Source organism: Ptiloglossa arizonensis, chromosome 5 (genome assembly GCF_051014685.1).
Source record: "Ptiloglossa arizonensis isolate GNS036 chromosome 5, iyPtiAriz1_principal, whole genome shotgun sequence".
Lineage (NCBI taxonomy): Eukaryota > Metazoa > Arthropoda > Insecta > Hymenoptera > Colletidae > Ptiloglossa > Ptiloglossa arizonensis.
In genome coordinates this window covers 28,189,652-28,198,104 of record NC_135052.1, presented here as the reverse complement: position 1 = coordinate 28,198,104, position 8,453 = coordinate 28,189,652, and the positions used below count along the sequence as shown (strand labels likewise).

Here is an 8,453-nt window from a genome sequence, read left to right as displayed (position 1 = left end):
GAATTCGTCGCTGTGCGATGTTTCGGTTAGGTCGCTCGCGAAGTTATCGAAGTTATCGAAGTGATCGTGGCCGAGGGATCGAAACCGATCGCCACTCGGTGACACAATAGCGATCGACGGCAACGCGCAGCTGCTCGAGCGCTCGATAATTAAATCGAGCAGACGAAACGTCGCCGGTCGAATTATCGCGCGCGAGTTGCCGCTCACGGAACATTTCGAGAATACTAGCTTCTTCGATAACTATTATCGAACTACATTCTACACTACTGTTCAAGAAGTTTTATCGAACTACAATGAACGGTACTACATTGAACGGTACTGTTCAATAAGTTTTATTGTACTACAATGAACAGTACTATAATACATTGAACGGTACTGTTCAATAAGTTTTACTGAACTACAATGAACAGTACTACATTGAACAGTACTACATTGAACAGTACAGTTCGATAAGTTTTATTCAACTACAATGAACACTACTACATTGAACGGCACTACATTGAACGGTACTACATTGAACAGTACTACATTGTACAGTACGGTTCAATAGGTTTTATCGAACTGCAATGAACAGTACTACATTGAACGGTACTATTCAATAAGTTTTATTGAACTACAATGAACACTACTACCTTGAACAGTATCTACATTGAACGGTACTACATCGAAGGGTACTACAATGAACAGTACTACATTGAACGGTACTACATCGAATGGTACTATAATGAACAGTACTACATTGAACGGTACTACATCGAATGGTACTACAATGAATAGTACTACATCGAATGGTACTACAATGAATAGTACTACATTGAACAGTACTACATTGAATGGTACTACATTGAACGGTACTGTTCAATAAATTTTAGATATAATACTATATTGAATAGTACTGTTCGATAAGTTTTAGATGTAGTACTACATCAATAAGTACTACATTGAACGGTACTACATTGTACAGTACTGTTCGATAAGTTCTATTGAACTACAATGAGCAGTACTACATTGAACAGTATCTACATTGAACGGTACTACATTGAACAGTACTGTTCAAGAAGTTTTATCGAAGTACATTGAACAGTACTGTTCAAGAAGTTTTATCGAACTACGTTGAACAGTACTGTTTAAGAAGTTTTGTCGAACAACAAAACTTATTGAGCAATTTATCACAGAAGCGTTCGCGAATTACAGTTGCATCTTGGAAATTACAGTGTCAACGGTACTCTTGATGGACCAACCCGTAAATAAATAAATAAATAAAATAGATAAATAAATAAATAAATAAATATTTTCTTCGGAGATGACGCACGATGCTCGAACGAATACGCGCGCATACTCGCGAAATAAGTTACGATAAACGATAATACTCCCATCGGCGGGAGGAAAAACGCGATAATTAGGAGAGGATCGATGATCGTCTCTCTCGTCCGCTCGATGACAATTCCACGGGGCGATAGTAATCGTGGTACGAACGGAGATGTTCGTTTTATCGTTTCGCGCGTTCTCTGAAACGAGATCGATGTTTTCTGCCGCGGGGGTGACGCATAAGGGAGGAAGGGAGGAAGATAGTAAGTGTGCCACGTTGCGGTGACTTTCCGCTCGGCCCGACGCGGATCGAAAAATTTCAGCGCGCTCCGCTCGCGAGCGAGAATTTTATCGACGAATCGAGAATCCACTCTCGAGATGTACCGGACAATTTTCAAACTCCAGACTCTTTCAATTTCGAAAAATAGTGCACTGTTACGTTTTCGTTTTTTTTTTTTCAATTTTTTTTTTTACACCAAGAGGTTTTTTTCCCAGACGATGAACAAATCGTTTAAATATAGACGACTCGCGGACAACGAATTCGTCGAAACTGGAATATTTCACTTTAAACGAAACTATTATTACAATTTTATCGATATTGTTATTCTTTTACGAAAAATATTTCCCGAAAAGTATTTTCTTTCTTCGAGACGGTTCGTTTCGGCAACGAGACGATAAAATGGACGCAAGCTCGAAAATAAACAAATTACAAATTCAACACACTTATTTCCATCGCGGCACGAGTAACATCCGCGGGATATAAAAAGAATTTGCAGCGATTATTCCCAAATACGGAGACTCCTTGTTAAGAGTCGAGATTTTCACCTCGATAAAAGTTTCGAAATCGTCCCCACCACCGATAATGTTTATCCGGTGCCTCGTGGGGCCGACGATCCCAGTCGAGCGCGATAAAGCGCAAACGCGTGACCACACGTCCGTTAAAGTACGTAAAACTTTTTATACTCATCACTGTAACTTTGCGACAATATTATCGATAGATTGGCGAAATTTACCTGATAACAACGAACTCGAACACGATCGTACTGTATTTAATTATGACTAACCGTTTCTCGGAAACGATTCGAACGACGTACGGTTAAAAATAACCTAAAAGACTTTTATCGAGGGAGTCTCCGTTTTCGGGCACACAGCGCTCCTACGACGACGATCTTCCGCGACGTTTTATTTCATATTTTTCTCGTTTTCGTGTCGGGTAAAAACGAAACGAAATACGTTGTATTCGCGACGCAAACCTCGATAGTTGTTCGTTGCGACACTTCGACGAGTGGAAAGAGGCGGGTCTAATTTATAATTCGAATACATAGGAAATGTAAATAAAAAAAACGTATGTTTATTCCGAATAAAGATGTCGAATAAAAATAAAAAAAGACACCTACCCCGAGTCGTATTTCGAAGGAATATTTTGCAGAAGGATAACAAATGGAGAGAAAAGCTACGGGGTGTTCGATCGAACCGAAAGCAATTACACGATACGAATAACTTAACCTAGACCGATCGGGCTCGTAGTCGTCGACCTGGTAAATATTCGTTGGTAATTTCTATAAATATCGTAAGCGTAATATTACTCTCGTTTTGCAAACATCGAGGTAAAGATACTGTAAAGAGTCATCGAGTCAACGCGGAGTAACCGAAGGCCGAATGGATCGAGCGCGGAGGCCCCTGGTGGGGATTGGTCGGGCAAGGGCACGTCTGGAGTGGGGAGGTGGGCTGGCCCATTCCCGCGCCTGCGCCCCACTCGCCGCGACTCCCCTCCGGCTCTCCTCGCGTGCCCGCTCGGGCAACCGAGTTGCACGCGCCCGCGACAGAGGGAGCGACGAAGCGAGCCACGGTTCAAAAAGTTCGTCAGTTTTTTCGGAAACCGGTGACGCGGTGGGTGGAAACGATAACTCGCTGGTAGATTAGCCGTATACGTTACGTTACACGAATTTCTATCTAATCTCGACGAAGCACTATTCGCGAGAGTTTCGAAGCTCGGAATTCGCGGATCCGAGCGAGCTAGAAGATTACGAAACCGCTCGCGCGTATTCCTCCGGTTATTCGTTAATGGTTGGACGTGTGCGAGCCAAACGGGCCATCGAGATAACGCACCAATACGAAGCGGATTTAGATAATGCTAGAAACCCGATACCACTTGCAAGAGTCTCCGAATTATCGTTATCTCTGGCCGATAAGCTGGTCGTCTCGACGAAAACTAGCGGAGGAAGAAGAAACGATGCGTGAAATTATCGACCAAGACAAAACGACCGTCAACCTAATATTATGTAACCTGGACGATGGCCAATTATCGAACTTATCTCTCTCTCTCGTGCTACCGTGGCGGATAAACAAGCAACGGTTTCCGTTATCGAAATCTCGGAAAGAATACGCACCCCGCGAACTACGAAAATTTAAAAGCTGCTCGATAAGAGGAACGAAATTGGGACCGTAGTAACACCGATTCGTGGCAACGAAGCGACCCCAGTTGTTCGAAATCGGGAACGGTGCGGGTTCGTCGCGAGATTTTTCGACGATCGCGCGAAAAATCGAGCGTAAACGACGCTCTGGAGAAAAAATATAATTAGATAAGCGGGAATTGAATGAAACCGTTATCTCTTGTACGTACGTGAACGTTATCCGAGAACTCGTAACGTTCGAATCGGTTCCTGTCTTTTTTAGGTTAACGTTTCACGCGCGACGTCTTTAACTGTTTCGTAAAGGTTCGTTCTCAACGATCACGGTAACTTCTCTCAACGTAAATTACTCTCGGAGCTACGCCGTGGAAAGTTTCATTCAAAATTCGTCTCTCACTTTTGCATTCGTACGTACGCTGTACTCGTGTCGATGAATTTCTTTCAAATCGGAAGTGGAGGGCATTTGTAAACCCCTAGCAACCGAACGAGTACATTATATATACTTTTAATGCGTAGATAAATATTTTATCACACCGCCCTTTGCGTCCATACGCGATAGAAAGTTACATGCGCGCGACGCCAGCGACGAATGCAACGAGCCGCTAAAGAAATTCGGTACACGACTGAACAGGTTGACTTACGTACAGATTCTCATAATTATCGAACGCATAATGGCCTTTATACGACGAAATATGTAAGAATTACGATGGCTGACCAATTCGACGCGCATATTTCAATTTGGAAGGTGGCAAAGTGTTTTTAATTTTAATTTTTCGCACATCTACGGAGAACGGTAACGCGTTTTCGAAGGTCCCCGTATGTCTGGTGACGCTCGGTGGCGTTCGGTGGGGTTCGGTGGGGTTCGGTGGGGTTCGGTGGGGTTCGGTGGCGCTCGTCGTATCTCGTCGGCGGATGATTTCACGCGACCGGGGTCAATCGTTTCGGGCGCGTCGAGTTTGGCGAGCGAGCCTGTTGCGCAACCGGCGCGGCGCCGACGTCGACCGTTTAAACCGTTCCGCGCGGTTCCAACGCGGACGAAATTACGTCGATTCGCGGGGGTCGCCGGTGTGTTGGTAAACTCGATGAAATTTCACGCAACGGCATAAACAATAATATTTTCGACGCCTCTACGATCTATCCGAGTTGATAGCGCCGAGTAATTGGACGCGTCATCGAACGAGTTCTTCCGGGGAATGGAAATATCGGAGACGTTGCGCTCCTCGCGACCTATACGTTTCGTTACGTTGCAAACGCTTCGAACGAATTGCACCTTACTCGAAATAACTGTCCGTATTGTCACTTCTTCAGATCTATCTTTCTCCAACCCCCTTTGTAAGTGTTTTTAGGCTGCTCTTTTGTTTACAAAGTCTAAAATAGTTTTTTTCTTCGCCAACGGTTTATACTCGGTTCGATACTTTTCGTAAAATATATATTAACTTTCATGAATTACGAGCGCGGTTTTGAAAAAAATTCAATTCGTCGAGTAAATTATCGATATTCTTGTTCGGTTTGGAGGAAAAAACGAAGCGAAAAATTTTAGAATTTGTTCGCGCTGGTTCTTCCACACATTTTATTCATTTTTTAAATCTAAAGACGAAAGAATATCAAACTCGCGTTATTTATACGGTTACGTTCGCTATATTGAAAACACAAACGAGCTCCCGAGCTCGCGAATAAACTATTATTATTGTTATTGAAACGAATCGTGTAACGTTCCTCTCTGTATTTATTGTTCCCGGTTTAAAATAGAATCGCGGCCCAAATTCCCACCGTCGTCCCGTGTAAACGTTTTCGTAGCCTTTGGGGCTCCGATTCGATGGAAGAAAAGCTCGATCGATGGGAAAAGCTCGCATCGGATGAAAATTGGAAGAAACGAGTCGTGCTCGGTAATCTCCGTGAATTTTTGGCGCCATTCGGTGCCCGATAGTCTCGAGATTGCGCGAGTTTCTCATTCAGAGAAGGAAAAAGAACTACAGAAAGAGAGAGGTCACAGAAGAAGCGCGTTTATCGGAACCACGGTACGGTGCTCGCTGATCGATTCGCGATCGAAGCCTCGAAACCTTTTCTTTCGGCGCGAGGGAAGCGTCCGAAACAATTTCCTTCGAAGTTTTACGAAGATACTAGTCTTGCAAACGTTTCGAGATTTTCGACCGTGTTGTAAAATCGATACGTGCGAGAATCTTTCAGTTAGAAGTTGAAAAATCGGTACGTGCGAGAATCTTTCGAATCGAAAAGTCGGTACGTACGAGAATCTTTCGATTCGAAGTCGAAAAATCGGTACGTACGAGAATCTTTCAATTCGAAGTCGAAAAATCGGTACGTACGAGAATCTTTCGAATCGAAAAGTCGGTACATACGAAAATCTTTCGATTCGAATCACGTGCGAGAATCTTTCGAAGTCGAAAAATCGGTACGTCCGAGAATCTTTCGACCGAACTCGAAAAATCGGTACCAGAGAGACCACGTTTGTAAACGTTGGGCGTTATTTATCAAGTTGGTCGTAAAGCGAGGTAAAATTTTCAAAGTAGATAGTTTTCGCGCGATTCGATCCATTCCTAACCTACAAAATCCTCTTGCGGAGAATTCGAAACGAACTCGATGTCGAAAACCGGCAACCATCTTTTTCGCCAAAAATAGCATTATTATTACTTTATTTACGGACTGACCACTTTTATATCTTGCAAAAATAATCCGGAAAAGAAACATTACGTAGGCGGTATCGAACTTGATAACGGAAATCGCTAAGAAATTCGAGCCAACACGACCGCGGATTCTTGAAATCGATCGAGTTCAAATTAACGAGAGAATTTTTTCGAAAATTTAATTTTTAACAAAGCTCCACTTTTCCATCCTTCGTTTTATCGATTTTTATCAATTTTTATCTAACCTTGCAATCAAATTATCCCCAACAAATTACATTGCACCCTCTCGACCACCCAACAGCGCACATTTTGTATATTTACAGAAATTTTGGAGTAATACATCTAATAAAATTTTTTAAACAAACAGTACAGTGATCTAGTACCGTGAATGTTGTTAAAATCAAAGTCGAAAAGTTTCGCGAAGCCAAGGTGCTCGTAAGCCACGTTTACGCTATTGTAAACACGAGGAATGAAATTTTAGTAACAATGTTGTTCGTTAAGTTGTTGTTTGCCAGTTGTAAAATAATTGTAGATCCGCGAGTAGCAGCGCGCCGACATCGAAGCGTAGATTGGCCCCATCGTGTTAAAATGAGTTTGACATTCCCGCCTCGAGACGATTATCTAGATTCGAGTGCGTAACTCGACGAACGAATCTCGTCATCTCGTCGCTCGTTACTCTTTTCGTCGCTTACCGATCGATCGATTCCGATTCCGTTCGATTTCACGGTCTCGATTACGAGAATCACGCTTTCGTAAAGATTCGGTATCCTTCGAGCGTGAATTTATTCGTCACGACCGATAAAACGATAAATTAGTCGCGTTCGTTTCGATAAATTTTCGACCCCGGATGCGGGTTCTCTTCGATGCATCGCGAAGCGTTGTTGCACGATGTAAAATAAGAAACTGTTCTGTATACGTTTACACCTTTGCGTAGTCTCTTTGTATGTTTTTTTTTTGCTGCCCGTTTACAAATTGTCTTTCAAGCGCGCGAATAAACCGTTACTGTTACTGCGCGTACGATCCAAACCCGTGGAGAATTATAAACGTGGAAAGTTGTAAATTTGTAAACGTAAATTCGAGGGAGTATATTTCTGATCGTTCGCGGTTAAATTGTTCAACGATAACGACCAAAATTAAATAATTCGTTCCAAGAAGAGATATTTGTAAGGTAATTTGGAATTTGGCGGTTCAAAAAGACCGCGTCGAGTACGAGCTAGTTACTAATTGTAAACATTCAACGAGAACGTCGCGAGTGTATTTAAATTCATCGAACGGTCCTCGAAGTTCGTTGAAATTATCGTAGGTAAATATCGATCGTTCCGTTTACTCGTGAAATTTTCGAACAAGAACGAAAACCTTTCGATGAATAATAGCGTATAAGATCGTGTAGAACTGTCGCGGTGAAACGACGAAAAATAAACATTTTTAGAGGTTACGTTCGAAACGAACGAGATTGGCGTCGAAGGTTCCGCGAATGCGATCAAATTGGCTGGAAAGAGTCTTTTGTTTGTTTATTTGTGCCCGTGAAGGTGAAGAATCGGTCGATAGAGATCCGTTAGTAATAGAAGAACCGGAAACGTAATTCCAAGAATAAAATTCTTGGTGTAAAGTAGAGCGTTGTCGTTCGAATTGAAACGACGAACAATCTCGGGGCAGGTAACTGTACCGGTTCGTTGACGCAACGTTAATCGGAGTTTTCGACACTGAAAACGCGAACACGGAAAACCGTGGTAAAAAGTTTGCACCGAACCTTGATACGTAGCCCGTACGATGTCCCAGTCGTTCGACGATATTCATTTATCCGGCGTCGTTTGGATATTCCTTTTGTTTTCCGTCGAAAGCACCGATCGGTCGAAAAATTGGCACGCGAGAACGCGAACGAACGAAGCATCAGCGAAGAAGCGTAGGAAGAAGAAAAAGAAGAACGAGAAGAAGAAGAAGAAGAAGAAGATGGAGAAAGAGAAGAGAAGGAGTGGGGGCAGCAGTGGGAGCGGGAGAAGAAGGAGAAGAAGGGGACGGAGAAGGAGAAGGAGACCGTGGAAAGAGACGAAATCGAAGAGATCGCGAATCGAAAGGGGGAGACGCTGAGACG

The 8,453-nt window shown here is 43.0% G+C and overlaps 1 protein-coding gene across 3 annotated transcripts in view; it reads right to left on the bottom strand.

Annotated features, from left to right (window-relative positions):
* Window positions 1-8,453, bottom strand: part of Dnalig3 (DNA ligase 3) — a 78,123-nt gene that overhangs the window by 26,290 nt on the left and 43,380 nt on the right. The window lies entirely within an intron of this gene.